The sequence below is a fragment of the Balaenoptera musculus genome, chromosome 15 (assembly GCF_009873245.2).
Source record: "Balaenoptera musculus isolate JJ_BM4_2016_0621 chromosome 15, mBalMus1.pri.v3, whole genome shotgun sequence".
NCBI lineage: Eukaryota > Metazoa > Chordata > Mammalia > Artiodactyla > Balaenopteridae > Balaenoptera > Balaenoptera musculus.
Genome location: NC_045799.1, coordinates 37,057,171 through 37,073,398, shown reverse-complemented (window position 1 = coordinate 37,073,398; position 16,228 = coordinate 37,057,171). Strand labels below are relative to the sequence as shown.

Genomic DNA, 16,228 nt, shown 5'->3' with positions numbered 1-16,228 from the left:
AGCCAGCTCTGTAGGGAAGTTAGATAATTAATTGACCAATTTTTTCACTGTAAATGATTTCTGCATGCAAGCCTCTGTCTGTCCTTGGTGTGAAAGTACAGATGAGGGTGTAGGACTTTTTATGAAAGTCTGTAACTGAAAAGAAGCCTAGTTGTAGGGCTCAGGGGTGGTATCAGGGACAAGCTTGGAAGCTGTGGACTGTCGTACCCCATTACTTCCATGTGCTGCCCCAGTAAACATAAAATCAAAATCAAAACAGCGTGTTTGTAGGCAAATAGAGTTTTGAGTGAAGTTCCAGATTGCCACCTATTAATGTGTCCCATATAGAAAATTCTAGCGCTGTCCTGACTGGGGATTTACTGTGTGCACTGAAGCAGGGGTAAAGCTGATTCCTCTATTGTTGCTCAAAAAGCCCTTAAAGTGTTCACTAAGACAGAACACAGTAGAACTTAGAAACTCACCTTTCTTGGAGAGATCTAGAACACAGGAGGGGCTATCTCAGTAGGCGGACATGGTAGAAAATGGCCTACAAAGGTATGGTCTAGCCAGAGGAATTGCTGGCCATGGGAAGCAATGGGGCAGAATGGGCACCGCTTGGTCCACCAGCCTCTGCTAGGGAAGAGATCCCTCAGCCCCACCCTCATGCCTCTGCAGCAATGAAGACCCTTTGTCAGCATGACCTATACTTCCTGCCCTCACTCCCACCCCACCACGGCTGGCAGCAACTTTTGTGAGTCAGGAAGGTTAGGGATTGGGAAGAGGTGTTCCCTAGAGCAGGAGAAGGGTCTCTCACTCCATGGGTTTGCTCCAGGAGAGCTGAGTCCTAGATGACTTGCAAATATGGTCTCCTTCCTGTGGAGAGCTTCTGGGAAAGGAAAGAAATTGGTTGGGTTTCAGTATATTTCCTTGGTTGTAAGAGAAAGATGGATAAAATAAATGAGATGAGACCAATTCTATCAAGCAATATAATGATGTTTCCCTTTCTAATAGAAATCTCTTTTTCAGAAGCTAAAAATTCAGTGAACCTCTTAAATCCTAGTTTACCATGGATACAAGGAAGAAGGTCCTCCTTGCCAGCCCCTCTGTCTCCCCTCCTTCCCAGGGGTAAAGTCAGCTGCATCAATCCTCCTGTAGGTAATGCCTGCATTTTGGCAGTCTTTGCTCTTTAGTTCCCATCACATCAAGTCCAGGAATCTTTACCCGGCTTCCAAGGACAGCCCATCTCTTCCACTTAATACCTATCTGCTACTCTCATCTTGCTGGTCATCTCACCGTTCAATAGAAGGATCCCTGACATTGAGCTCTCTGAGCATTTGTGTGTGCTGTTCCCCTTCCGTGGGAACCTTTCCTTGTTGCTGGCATAAAACCTGAACCCAAGCTACATTTCCTCCAAAGAGGCTTTCCTGTCTACTTAGCCTTATTGATTGCCTCTTCCTTTGAACTCTCACATCTTCCTACAGACACTGGGGGACTTGATCCAACAATGTTTTGTTTTGTTTTGTTTTTTCTCTGTTATTTTAGGAAACTTGATTGTGGGCTATTAGATGGCTATGTCTTTGAGGACAGAGGTTTGAACGTAGCATTCCAAGACCCCAACATGATGACCCCATGCACACATTAGAAATGCAATTAACATTTGCCCGGTTAACTCCTCTGCATCCTTCAGATCTTAGGTTGAACCTCACTTCCTAAGGACAGCTTCCCCCGTTGGATCTAAATCTCCTACTATAGTTTCCCGGAGAACTGGGACCTCATAGAATTCCCACAAAAAAAACACTCCTGCACAGTGCTTCTGAAAGACAGAATCTTTAAAATTTGCTTTATTTTATTACTCAGTTCCTTCCATGAGGGCTGGGACAATGTCTGGTTTTGTCTAGTGCCTAGGGCAGTGCCTGGCACACAGTGGGGACCCTATAAATATTTTCTTAAAAGAGTGAATGCATAGTGGTGGGAGGGAGTGTGACATGGGCATCTTGGGGAATGAGGAGGACAGAGCTGGTACCCTTGAGCTAAACAGAAGTTAACAGCAGAGGCTCGGATGGGCCAAGTCAGCAAAATCATTTTAGAATCATTATTGGTAATAAGTGACATGATGTTTTCTCAAAGATTTTGTGAGGAACTTAAAAAATTGATACATGTTCATCGTGGAAAATATGTAAAGTTTAGACAATTATAAGGAACCAAAAAAAAGTAACTTCAAGCCTACCAATCAAAGCCTTTTATAAAAATAATATTTTCTTCCAACATTGGTTTAGTGACTTTTTTTACATAGTGGAACAATTTGGAGGTGGAGTCTACACAGAGCTCCCTGCCAGGATCAAGATCCAGGTACACACAGGTGTAACTTACTCATTAACCCACCCATGTTCGCTTCCTTCCCGTCACCACCATTTCCACAGTATCCCCTGTGTTTCCTGGAATCACTTCCCAAATAAGCCATTTTCCCTGCTTCTGGGGGACCCAGTCCAAGACCACACCACCCCACTTCTTAACTATGAGCTCAGGCACTGCCCAAATTAAAGTTTCCCTCTTCTTTTTAACTAAAGTGGAAGCTAAAAAGTCTAAACGATCCAACATATATTTTAAGGCACAGGATAGAAATGCAAAACCATGCCAGGTTGCTGACTCTTTGTCATCAGAACTTCTGATAGGAACATTCCCAAGAGGGAATGAACTGTACAGACTCTGGTCTCTTTGGAGGTGACTTTGGATTGTTCTTTATTTCTCCTCTGTTTTGTCCCCTGATTTCTTTCTTAATCTGCTTCCTCTATAGTAGAGGGTATCCTAAACCGAACTGTTTTTGCTGCCAATCCCTAATTAGGTTTCCAGATACACCCACAAACCTGGTTGTGATGCTAGGCTTGCTATAAAGCAAGTTCATATGCATTTTTAAAAAATTTTTTATTTATGGCTGTGTTGGGTCTTCGTTTCTGTGTGAGGGTTTTCTCCAGTTGCGGCGAGCAGGGGCCACTCTTCATTGTGGTGCGCGGGCCTCTCATTATCGCGGCCTCTCTTGTTGCGGAGCACAGGGTCCAGACGTGCAGGCTCAGTAATTGTGGCTCACGGGCTTAGTTGCTCCGCGGCATGTGGGATCTTCCCAGACCAGGGCTCGAACCCGTGTCCCCTGCATTGGCAGGCAGATTCTCAACCACTGTGCCACCAGGGAAACCCCATATGCATTTTATTTGATTAATAGTTACCACTAGTTCTAAAGGCCTGATGCATGCCGACCAGTGTCTACTAGGTTCTACAAGAGATTCTGCAGGGGCTACTAAGACACTATCCTTGTAGGGAAGATAAGACACATATATAGCTGGACTCATGCAGAGCCAAGTGTGATGTGTCAATTGAGGGGCACACATAGGCTGAAATAAACGAGCAAACAAACAACTCGAGGAATTCAGAGAAAGTAGTGAGTCATTCTGGCTGGAATTTGAGAAAGCTTCATGGAACAGGCTAAGAATGATGGATGGGTTGGATTTTAATGGATTGAGTGGGTCAGGACAGAGAGAGAAGTAATCAAATTTTCCCCGGTCTCAGTTCCTAGGGGACTCCTATCTGATGTTAAAAGCTAAGACTGCTGCTTCCCTCTCCCTCCCCACAATAGTTACGAAACCTTTGGAGTTTCCTTCTATCTCAGCTCCTCCCAGTGAGGAAGCAGCATCATCTTTCTGACGTAAACAGACTGGGCAAGACCCAAGTCCAAACAGAAAATAGGCATATCATCCGGGAATGCATTTCACTTTAGATGTCAGAACCCCATCTAACAGGGGTTTAAACAAAAGGGACACTGATTGTATCTCACGTTAAAAGAAAACCAGAGATAGGCATTGGTTGCTGCTGGTTTAGCTATTCAGCAATCTCTTCAAGCACCCAGGATTTTTCCATCTTTTTCCATCTTCTTCCTGTCTTCCTTAAGCTGTTGGTTTTTCAACCTCATGCTGCTCACCTCCTGGTTGCAAAGTGGCTGCTATGGATTCAGGCATCGCGACTGACTCCGAGGCAGGAAGAAGGGAGGAGGGTGGTACCGGAAGTCTCTCTCGTGTTCAAACAGCAAAAGTTTTCTCAGGAGTCCCCTGCAAATCTCTACTTCTATGTCGTTGGCTAGAACTGGATCAGACGGCCCAGCTGTAAAACATTCTGGAAACTTGGGCATTTCACTTTTTAGATTCTATAATTACAGAAAACAAGGAAGGAGGGATAAGGAACGGCTGCAATGACGATGCTACAAATTCTGCCACCCCTGCGGAAAACTTCACCTGCTGTGGCCAAGACTCTCAGAGCCTTCCTTGCTCCCTCTTGGCTGATAGCTTGTTTACCAGTCAACTATAACTGAGCCATACTATGTAACAAAGCAGCCCAAATCTCAATGGCTAATAATAAACATGCATTGTCATGCTCACAGTTTCGCTGATTTGCCAGGTTGGCTCTGTTCCATACATGTTTCATATTTCTGGAACCAGAGGAATGATGTGGCAGAACTCTGCACAAGAGAAGCAAGCAGAAAGGGTGCTGCCTCTTTGTGTGTAGGCTCAGAACTGATTCACTGCCATTTCTGTCCATATTCCACTAGCCAAAGTAAGCCCACGTGGGACCAAAGCAAGATTTCTAGTGGAAGGAAATGCAAAGCTATTTACGGAAGGGTATGGGTACAGTGAGGGGTGGGGAATGGGGTGATCTAATACATTATCTGTGTGACAGTGGTGGGGGGCCAGGAGGTGAATGTGTGTCCTTGCAGGTGGCAAATGTGCTTGTGGAACAGGCAAGGGGCTACTGAAGGCAGTGCCTAGGCAGTGAAGTGCTGCAGGGTGGTCATTTTAGACCAGGTGTGAGGGAAGGGATGGATACAGGGCACCAGTACTTTAGGGAAGGCAAAGCATGTTGTACCTTGAATCACCTTTCACGGGTGGCTTTTATTGATTGAATATGTCCAACAAAAAAGGATTTTGAGGGTCACCTTCTCATCAGATATCAACTCGGCATTTTCAGGAGCCTCGGTCTCAGGCAATTCGCAGCCACAGTCTCCCTCCGTGTCTGGGTGTTTTCATCCCCCAAGTAGGAACTGAGTCCTGCTTTCCCCAGCAGAGGCAACTGGAGATGGTCCCTTGATTTCTCAAGGAGTCTTTTCCCAGATAAACCCCATTTACTATAATTCCTATGACTTAATTAAACCAAGTATTGGGACAATAAGAATAGAATAGAGATGGAGACAATTCCTCATGATGATCACAATACCCAGATTGTTCTTTGGTGCCATTACATTAACCAGAGTCAGAGTGTCTTTGACAGGAGGAATGCACTGGTTTTAATTTAATTAAATTCTGACATATGTTCCTAAGAGATAAATCACAATACAGGCAAACTGTATTTAAGGACATAGGTATGCCTTTGAAAAAAAATGTATATACATCCTTAACTCTGACAATGGGATTCATTCATTGATCCAATAAACATTTTCAGTAGTCTCTCCTCTCTCTGAAACCTACTTTGACAGAAAGAGCCATATATGAACTCATCTGAGAAGGCAATGAATCTTTTAAGAAAAGTATATAATATCACATTTTTACATGTTTATTTAGTGGAATTTTTTAGAACTTGTCATCTGCCAGACTCTATTCATAAATTGTCTATCTTGTATTTCACACATATTAGCTTATTTAATTTTTATTACAAATGTGATAGGTAGGTCCTATTATTGTCCCCATTTTACAGATGGAAACTCTGAAGCACAATGAGGTTAAACAACTTCCTCAAGGTTAAGTAACTTGAAAAAGGTGTGGATTCCCAAAAGACTAATGGAAAAAGGAGATGGAACACCTGATAGACGATACAGTATTTCTAATGAAGCCACATAAAATCTGAATAACCATAATCATTTTGGGGGGAACCAACTAGCCTCCTCATTGCCAAGCATCTTGATTTGACATACAAAAGATTTTTCCTGCCCAGCACACTTCTCTCTCTACCTAGTGACAGCAACCTAATTTTCCCTGGGAACCAGGCTCCCTCATCGAGTCCATGTGGTTTGAGTGGGCAGATCCGACCCTCCATCTCCAAGGTTGGAAAGTCAATCAGGCCTGGGGATTATTTAAGAAATGATCAAGTGACCCAAGCAGAGGACAATGACCATCAGCCCTAGGACTTATGCTGGGTCTTTTAGGAAAGAAGCATCCTCTCTGGTAGGGATGAAGAACAGGACATGAGGTTGGGATAGCTGGCAGCCATCTTGCCACTGTTGGAGAAACTCTGAGACTGAAAGCAATACAGTGGGCACTGATGTTGAGAGACTGAGATAAATCAATTCCTAAGGATATTATTTGAGACCCTGGATTCAGCCATGCCTGAGCTTCTCATTACAGAGCCTGCAGACTTTTTAGTTCCTTAAGCCCACAGAGAGCCTTCATTGTCAAAGCCAGTTTGAATCAAGTATCTGTCATTTGTGACGAAGAGCACTGTCTGAAAGTGAACAAGGTCACTTTCCAAGCCCATTCTTCTGCTCTGGGGGCCTCTATTCTTTCTGTCCAGAAGACCTTGGAGAGTCAGGCTGCTTTTCTTTCTTTGATGCACCTACAAACATCCTCTCACTCTTACATGAAGCTTCCCTCCTTCTCTAGCCATTACTTCCTTATTGACACCAGTAAGAAGAACACAGGTACTTTTTACTTAAAGGCTTCAGATTAATCCTTATGAAGAAAAAACAGGTCACCTTGAAAAGTAGCATGAAAAAGTTATAACGGTGAAAAAAACCTCAGGTTTTTACAAGTCCTTGTCTCTGATGCAGTGTTTCGCTGTTCAGTACGGTAGCTGTGAGCCGCATGTATCTGCTGAGCACAGAAACTGCGGCCGTTATGAGTGAGAAACTGTATTTTTAATTTTATTTAACTTTAAATTAAAATTAAATTTAAAAATTTATACTTGATCCAGTTACTGAAGAACTTTTTTTTAATGTATGCTTGGAACAACCAGAGTACATGAATTTTTCTTAGCAACTGTATGTTTTATAAAATCTGAATACAAATCAAGTATTCCCAATAAAAATTTAGTATCTGAATTGAGACATGGTGAAAGTGTAAAATACATGTAAGATTTCAAAGATTAGGTTTGAAAAAGAGCAAAATTATTTTATTATTTTTGTATTGATTACATGTTGAAATGATAATATTTTCGATATACTGAGTTTAAAATATTCTTAAAATTAATTTCACCAGTTTCATGTTTTTGTTTATGTTTTTCTTCAAGATCCACTCTTCTAGCTACTTTCAGATATGCAACACAGCATTATTGACTATAGTCACCATGCTGTACATTATATCCCCATGACTTATTTCATAATTAGAAATTTGTACCTTTTTTGACCCTCTTCACTCACTTCGCCCACCACCTTTTATTTTTTTGAACATGGCTCATGTTATATTTCTATTGGATGGTGCTGGTCTATAGTTTCTGTCTAAATAGTGATTTGAAGACCCTACTTGTACTCGATAGGGTGGAGCTTATCAAACCTCTGAAGCTGAGAGCGTTCAGGATGTGAGCTTTTACGCTGAAAAAACATTGAAGAAATATGTCAACAACCCCTCTGATGTTAGTTTTCCTTATAAAAGTCTGGAACAATCTAATTAAACAGTTTTGATTATTTTTCATGTTATTATTTGATCAGTGAACAATCCTTTGGTTTGTTCTCTTGGTCTGTGTGATGCCCTTCTAGTTGAAGGGTAAAAACATGAATTCCTGAAAATTTTACTTTGAAAAGGAAAAGGGATTTCCCTGGCAGTCCAGTGGAACTCCACGCTTCCACTCTAGGGGGCGTGGGTTCTATCCCTAGTCGGGGAACTAAAATCCCACATGCTGTGTGGCACGGCCAAAAATAATAATAATCAATCAATCAATAAAATAAAAAGGGAAATATTCTATTTAATGCAAAATAGGAGATATTGTAGATTGTTTCCAGAAATCTTTTCATACTGCATATTTTTGTTGGTGTCTTGTCAATGTTTTCATTTATATATGTCTGATATTTTTATTGAAATAATCTGCCCACCCTGGGAAGCTTCATTTTTGCTTCATTTCTCTCTCTTTCCAGAGATCATGATTCTAGAGTCCTTCTTTCCGCTCAGAAGCTGGAAGATACAGTTACAGCAGAAGGTAAATGAGGGCTCGAGTCTCAAGGGGCCTGCCAACTGGGGGGCTCCGGTCCCACTGGACCCCCTTCCCCATGGTAGGGACTTCTTCAGAATTTCCTTTTAAGCATTCAAAGGTCCTCTGGCACAAAGAGATAACAAAACAAAAATATATGACCCTCATCTGGAAAGCTGAAAATTGCAGGGTTTTTAAAGGACTTCATTGTAAATCTAGCATACGCCCTGCAAAGCATTTGCCAGCTTGCTTTCAGCTCTCTTCTCCACACTCCCCTGTCCTCTTCTGCATTGCAGAGGGCTCATCATGCAAACTACATTTCTCGGACTTCCCAGCCAATGGGCTTCTGGCCGGATTTGGCCTGTGGGAAACGTGGCCAGGAGACAGGAGATAGAAAGCAAAGGGAAAACAGGGAGAAGCCAGGGAGTTATCAGCTAGACCTCTCTTTCTTTCTTAAGATGCATCATCTTTGGTAGTGACTTTGTGTCCTGTTTTCCAGCTTTTGTCAAATAGCCCTTAATTCTATGACATTATATGGAAAAATTTAGAAAGTGCACACTAATGATTATACATTTATATATAATATTTTTAATAGATTATAAAAATATATGTTAAAATATGATTAGGATTGGTGGAGTGGGTCAGGGAATGCAATTGGCATTATGGCTAAAGGGGACCTGATGTTCAACTGTAATGAATATTGTACTTTTTTACAAAACAGAGCGAAAGGCCACAAACACAAAGAGTTAATAGCTATTAATCCTGGATGGTGGAAAAGAAAAAGAAAAGTCACACTTCTAGATATTTTGGGGGAGAAGAAATAACTTTACCATAATATATTTTTTCTTTTCTTACTTAAGTTTTTCCAGGAATTATTTAAGTATAACTGTATTAGTTTTTATTGCTGCTGCAACAAATTACCACAAACTTAGTGGCTTATAACAACACACATTTATCATCTTATAGTTTTGGACATCAGAAGTCTGATACAGGACTCACTGGGCCGAAATCAAGGTGTCAGCAGGGTAGTGATCATTTCTGGAGGCTCTAAGAGAGACTCTATTTCTTGTCTTTTCCAGCTTCTAGAACCAGCCACATTCCTTGGCTTGTGACCTCTTCCTCCATTTTCAAATCTAGCAAGATTACATGCCTTTCGCCATTCTTCTGTAGTCATATTTCCTTCCGGCTACAACAGGGAAAGATTCTATGATTTTAAGGACCCTTGTAATTAGGTTGAGCCTACCCAGATAATCCAGAATAACTCCACATTTCAAGATCCTTCACTTCATCACATCTGCAAAGACCATTTTGCCATGTAAGGAAACATATTCACAGGTTCCAAGGATAAGGATGTGGACATTTTGGAGGAAAGGTCCATTATTCTGGCTACCGTGATAATGTGCAGAGGGAAGACATCCTTCGTTTGTAAATTAAAGGCTTTTATAAGCCCCTCTTCCATCTAGCATGCCATCTTTCTGAGAAGACAAAGTTTTTATTCAAGTTCAAGTCCACAGCAGCGAGGGTGTTCACCTTCTGATTATGCATAGTTGAGCAGGAAACTTGCTGTACATTTTTACAATAGAAGACAATGAGAAATTCACAAGTTCATTAAGATGGTTTTCATCAGTACAGCAGGCAGATCTCAAATTAAAGTTATTGACAGAGAGCTGTTCTGTAGATCCCCTCAGTGAAAAGACAAGCATCATTTGGTTTAATTGTTGCTTAGCTATAGCAAAACATTGGGACTGTAATGACAAAACAGTTCAATGAGATATTACATTTTGCACTGGTTGCAGTGGTTCTGCTGAAAACAGGTTCTGGTTCTGCTGAACCAGGATTTTGCTGAACTGGTTAGTCGTCTAGAAACTGGGGCTTGGAACTAATTATTAGGAAGTGTTTATGTTCTCTGACCTATGATGAATAAGCCTTCCTTCCTGAGTAGATTAACTTCTCTTTAAGGAAAGAGCTAATGAAATTTAGAACCTCCCAAGGAGATCATAAGTAGGCATTTGATTAAGCAAACAAGTTAAAGCAAGAACTTGGTAGATAATCATGAAAATGGTCCTTGCCAAGTTCTTTCGCATTTCATTGAGCAATTGCATTCCTCCAGCAAACAAAGGACTAACATGTTAAATGTTCAAGAACTTGATGGTTATGCAATCAACCATCAGAAATATTCAAGCTGCACTTCCAGTTGATCCGGGGTAACTGCTTTTTCCCATGATCCTTGAAGCATTTGTATAGCTTTTGTCCACTTCATTTCTGGAAAACTATTTTAGCAGGTAGAAATTTTTCCAAAATTTAAGATGCAAGAGAGGGGACATTTTTCTGATTTTATAACCCAAGTCAAATGTAGTCCATCAAGGTTAGCAAAAAGTCTAAGAGTAGTTATTATTTTTCCTCGATTCATCTCTGTTATGTATTAGTGGAAACCAGGAAAAATGGGGGTCTGGCTTCTGGGCTGCCAAGATATATATCGCCCATTCCAAATTGGGCCAGTAAACTGTGGACAGCTGTGTTGTAGCACCTGCCTTCTCTAGACCTAGCTGGATACTGTGAACTTCACAGCTGCCCCCAAGGATACAGTGCTTTGTGTTTTAAACTGATTCCCATGAAGCCTCTCCTTTCTGGGTATTTCCACTTTTGAGGTACAGCATGGAAATTGAGACTTCTATCCTCCCTGGGCTTGAGAAATCCAACCCTGCCCCTGGCCTGGCTTCTCGGCCTGTGAGGGGGAAGGTGAAATCACCTTTTCCTTCAATCATGAGTATTTATTGAATCTCATCTTAGTGTAGGTCCCCTCTCTTGTACCAGACCCTGAGACAAGAATTCAAGTGTAAGTAGTTTACGTGGGAGGCGGTCCCAGGAAACACTAGCAGGGAGTTGTGGAGGTGACACAGAAGGGTAGGCAGCCTTATGGAGCAAGTTATCACCGTGGGCGACTAGAGCTCAAGCCCAGTGGGAAACTCTGGGAGCTGATGTGCAAGACTCAGAGTTGACTTATGGATGGGGAGGGAGTTGAGTTATATATCCACCTGCCTCTAAGCATCACTGGTGGAGGGCTGCCAGCGGTTAACCACCCAGACTGTCCAATCTACTGTGTCTGAGGCCAGGGTGGCTTTCTGCTGTTTGGGAGGACACCCTCTGGTGTGAGATGAAGATACTGGAAGTTGGAAGTAGAGCGAGCTCACATTGCAGTGGTACCACCTTAGGGGCGGTAATTCAAAGGCTTGTTATTCCAGCTATGAGGAAGGCACTGAAGTAAGTGCTGTAGAAAAGCTTAGTTACTTCAGTCAATACATGAAGCAGAGCAGCTGTGTGTTGCTGACTGTATGCTTAGAATGATGCCAAGTGCTGTAGGGGATGCAACAGAAACAGGAAGTATGACGTCCCACTGATTTGAGGGGCTTACAGAATAGGGAAGATAACCTTGCTTCTACCATGCAACACGGGCAAATGGACAAAATATAAATAATGCATTGGCATTAGGGGAGGATTGGAATTCTTGGGAAAGGCTTCATGGAGAAGGTAGGAAATAAAGGAAGGATAGTGTTTGTAGAAACAAAGCCAAAGCCTGTATCATCTGAGGACCAATGAGACAGATGGCATGGAGATGGAGTTAGCCTAGCATGTTGATACGTGGTGAACAAGCCCATGAGACCGAGGTTGATGGAACATATTCAAGTGAGTGGGGATCTCTATGCTTCAGAGGGTAGGGCAGGGCCAACACTGAGATGTTTGAAGGCCAAACAAAAAAGTCTTGGCTTGTTATTGTCCTAAAGATATCAGTCATTGCCTTGAGCCTACAATCCCTCTTGAAAAAGCCCACCCATGCCCACAGTACTGTTGAAGAAGTGGCTGTGTTGGGGCAGGTGACCCTGCTTCCGAGGCAACATCTGATTGTCATGGAGCAGACACCTGCCCCAGGTGGGCTAATCAGATTCTGGTGTTTTGAATTTTTTCCCTGGCATTTGGGCCTAGGGCACTAAGAGACTGAATTAGTTTGTTCTCTGTAGAGACAGGGCAAGGGTTATGTTCCCTTAGTAAGCTGCAGCCATGTGCCAACACAGCACATTAGAGTAAAGCATCGTAGAAAATATTAACTGCAGCAAAAAAGATGAGTACAAGTGCTAGGAGAATCAGAGAAGAGAGACTATGTGGCCCCAACACATTTAAGGTGACTTTCTAATTCCCCCAAGGCCACGGTGTACCTCTGGAATTTAAGTCTTTTGTATACTTTCCATCTAAGTTAATTTGAATGGGTTTCTCCTCCTTGTAAACAGAGGACCGTTAACTAAAACAAGATGGTAACCACTAACTTGCATATTTCCCGTGCTCTGATTCTCAGTCCTCTGTGTTGAAGTCAGCTGGTGATTCCCAGAAGAAAGCCTTGTGACAAGAATCATGTTCAAATGGTTTATTCAGGAAGGGCTTCAGGAAGACCCTAAAGGAATGGGGGAAACTTGATGGGGAAGGGAAGGAAGCCAAGCTGGTGGTGAATTCACAGCCATCAATGAGGTCTGCAGAGGGCGCTGCAGTGGAAGTCCCGCCTCAGGGCTCCTCCTTCTTCCCTCCTGCAACGGAGCCCCGCTTCCCCTCTCCCTTTACTGACCTGCGCTGTCGCGGGCAGGCAGAGGTAGATTAGGCAAGATCGTGGCCCTCCACTCGTGTACAGTCCAGTTGAGGGAGACAAACTTGCAAACACATATAGGCGACTAGAAAAATAGCTGCTGGTGGCGGAGAATAAGAAAATCTACACCCAAAGGAAGTTCTCTGCAAACAGTGAATGATTTAACATGCATGGGCCGTACTCCCCCTCAAACATATTAGAATCACTCAGCAACATAAGCATGGTTGATTTCCTCCCAGGTACTATTTTTAAAAATCTCTTCCAGAAAACAGAAGTTTCTGGAAAATGACTGTTGAATGAAAGTGGTTATAACCTGGCTGGAGCCCAGTTTATACTCCGCAGCCTTGACCCGAGAAAGAGAGTAGTATAAATATCAAACCCAACAGCTTGGTAATATTCCATTGTACATATGTGCCACATCTCCTTATCCATTCGCCTGTCGATGGACACTTAGGTTGCTTCTATGTCCTGGCTATTTTAAATACACCTGCAATGAACACTGTGGTATATGTATCTTTTTGAATTATGGTTTTCTCAGGGTATATGCCCAGTAGTGGGATTGCTGGGTCATATGGTAGTTCTATTTTTAGTTTTTTATATATACACTACCTAGTGTAAAATAGATAGCTAGTGGGAAGCAGCTGCATAGCACAGGGAGGTCAGCTCGGTGCTTTGTGACCTCCTAGAGGGGTGGGATAGGAAGGGTGGGAGGGAGACGCAAGAGGGAGGGGATATGGGGATATATGTACACATATAGCTGATTCACTTTGTTATACAGCAGAAACGAACACAACATTGTAAAGCAACTATACTCCAATAAAGATGTTAAAAAAAAAAAAAAGCAACTTGGTAAGACTGTTGTATGTTTTTCTTTTCCCCCTGAAAGTATGTTTACTCTTTCAGGGACTAGGAACTTAATTGTTAAGGTATGTTTGGTTCCGGAGTCGGGCTGCCAAGAAAACAGTGGGTATTTGCTTGCGATAATTTTTTTTTTTTTTTTCCCAGTATGGTCTCTATTTAGTGCAGGGTGGTGAACGTGTGGACCAGTATCCACAAGGCTTTCAGGAATCTTAAACTGATAAAGCACAGAGCTTCCTCTTTATTATGAGCAAATGATGTACCATATGATATCATTTCATATTTTATACATATAAGCAAGTGCTACATACTAGTAAGTGACTATATGAGGAATTAACTATTACCAAAATTTAGTATTTATACTATTTTTTTTTTTTTTTGGCTGTTCCTTGCGGCATGCAGGATCTTAGTTCCCTTACCAGGGATTGAACCCGTACCCCCTGCACTGGGATTGCAGAGTCTTACCACTGGACCGCCAGAGAAGTCCCTCATATGTTTTAAATAGCACGATATTGGAGTTTAATAAGAACAGTTAATTCAGGGTTCCAATGGAAGTTGGCTTCCGCTGAATTTTTCACAGCACTGGAAAACATGCACTGCTGCTGTGCACAGGCAGGGAGTACGAACTCCCACAAGGCTTGGTGGAAACACTGGTCAGTGCATCCCTAGGGGTGTTCTCTATGGTTTTTAATTGCTGTTATTCTTTGCTTCCTAATCATCAGTCATTGTTAGTTCAAATTTGTCTTCATCTACTTTCCTCCATAGTTGGTTAATTTTCTTATGTGGAAAAATGCTGTTTTAGTATGGGTTTCCCCAGTAGACTCTGAGATAAGGATGTGAATGCAAGTAGTTTATCTGGGGGACGATCCCAGGAACCACTGGAAGGCAAGTGGGGAAGGAGACAAGGAAGGAAAGAAAACCAATCAAAGGGTGTGCAAATGAGCAGAATTCCTGATGTGGGCAGCTGGGGCTCAGGCCTCTGGGGACTCTCGGGAGACTTTGCATAACATGCCTCAGTGTTGCCCCACCTGAGAGGCGAGGTTTGGGGTATTTATCTGACATTTTCCATTGGATGACTGTTGAGGGCTGCTTCTGGAGGCATTGATTCACAGATACCTCCAGCCTGCATGGTGGGTCATGCCCCTGCAGCCAGAGGAAGCCCTCCAGGAGAGTGGCAAGAGGTTTCTAAGAGGCTGTCAGTGAGGAGAAGAGTTGGAAGAGAGGACCAGCAGGAGCTGGGCAGGACACATGCTCTGACAGCATCTACCTGGGATGCAAATGTTCATGAACAGTATTAGGGGCCCATCAGTGTCTAATCACTTGAGTTTAGAACACACATGTGTTGCATTCAATGCACTATATAAGCCCCAATTGCTAAGTCGTCAGGGAGAACCTTATGTTAAGAATGCAATCTTAAAGTTGAAACCCAGAGGATGGGAAGAAGCCAGCCATGTGAAGAGGGGAGAGTGGTCCTGAAGTCTTCTGCATCAGTTTTCCCATTTAAATTCTGAGTCTAAACAAGGAAATTTAAATCCTTGATTGCTTGAAGAGTGATTCTTAGCAATCACATTCTTATTCAGAATAAAATTATTTTTAGCCATCCTTCAGGATAAACTTTCAAATTTTCTATTTGCTACCATTTCAACATCATGTTTCTCTCCTCTAGTCAATTTCTCTTTGTCCACCCACTAGTCTAATGGCCTAATCCCACTCTTTTTGCTGCATCTACTGCAAGAATGAAAACCATTCTCAAAATCAGACTGTCGACATTCCAGAAAATGTCGACATCACTCTGAAGGGATGCACAATTATTGAGAAGGGCCCAGAGGCACCCTGTGGAGGGACTTCAATCATATTAATGTAGAACTCAGTCTCCTTGGAAAGAAAAAGATGAGGCTCCGGGTTGACAAAGGGTGGGGAAATAGAAAGTAACTGGCAACGGTTCACACTATCTGTAGTCGTGTACAGAACATGGTCAAGGGTGTCACACTGGGCTTCCATTACAAGATGAGGTCTGTGTATGCTCACTTCCCCATCAACATCATTATTTAGGAGAATGGTTCTCTTGTTGAAGTCTGAAATTTGGGGAATGTGAAAAATATATCCACAGGGTTCAAATGAGGCCAGGCATTGCTTGTTTAGTATCTCAAGCCTAGAAAGATGAGTTCATTTTTGAAGGAAATGACATTGAACTTGTATCAAATTCAGCTGCTTTGATTCAGCAAGCCACAATACTTAAAAACAAGGATATCAGAAAACTTCTGGATGCTATCTCTGTTTCTGAAAAAGGAACAGTTCAGCAGGCTGATGAATAAGACCTACGTTGTCCAGCTACAGAAGCAGCAAGATGCCAGATAATACTTCAGACTCATCTGTGATATTTTAAAGATGCAATAAAAGCTCTTGATTGGGGGAAAAATCCTAATCCCATTTTCACCGGCTGCTGCTTTGAGAGTTCCCATCTTCCATCCTAGATTTTTCTAATCTAGTTCCTTAGAAAAAAAGACATCTCATTGGAGACACAGAAAATTTCAGCCCCTTCTAAAGATGGTGGGGATGACAATCCAGATACCTGGGGCTGGACTTCTCAAATTTTTTGAGTTACCA

The 16,228-nt window shown here is 42.3% G+C and overlaps 1 pseudogene; it reads left to right on the top strand.

Annotated features, from left to right (window-relative positions):
* The first annotated feature begins 511 nt into the window (after positions 1-511).
* On the top strand, positions 512-15,936 carry LOC118881608 (annotated as a pseudogene).
* Positions 15,937-16,228: the final 292 nt, after the last annotated feature.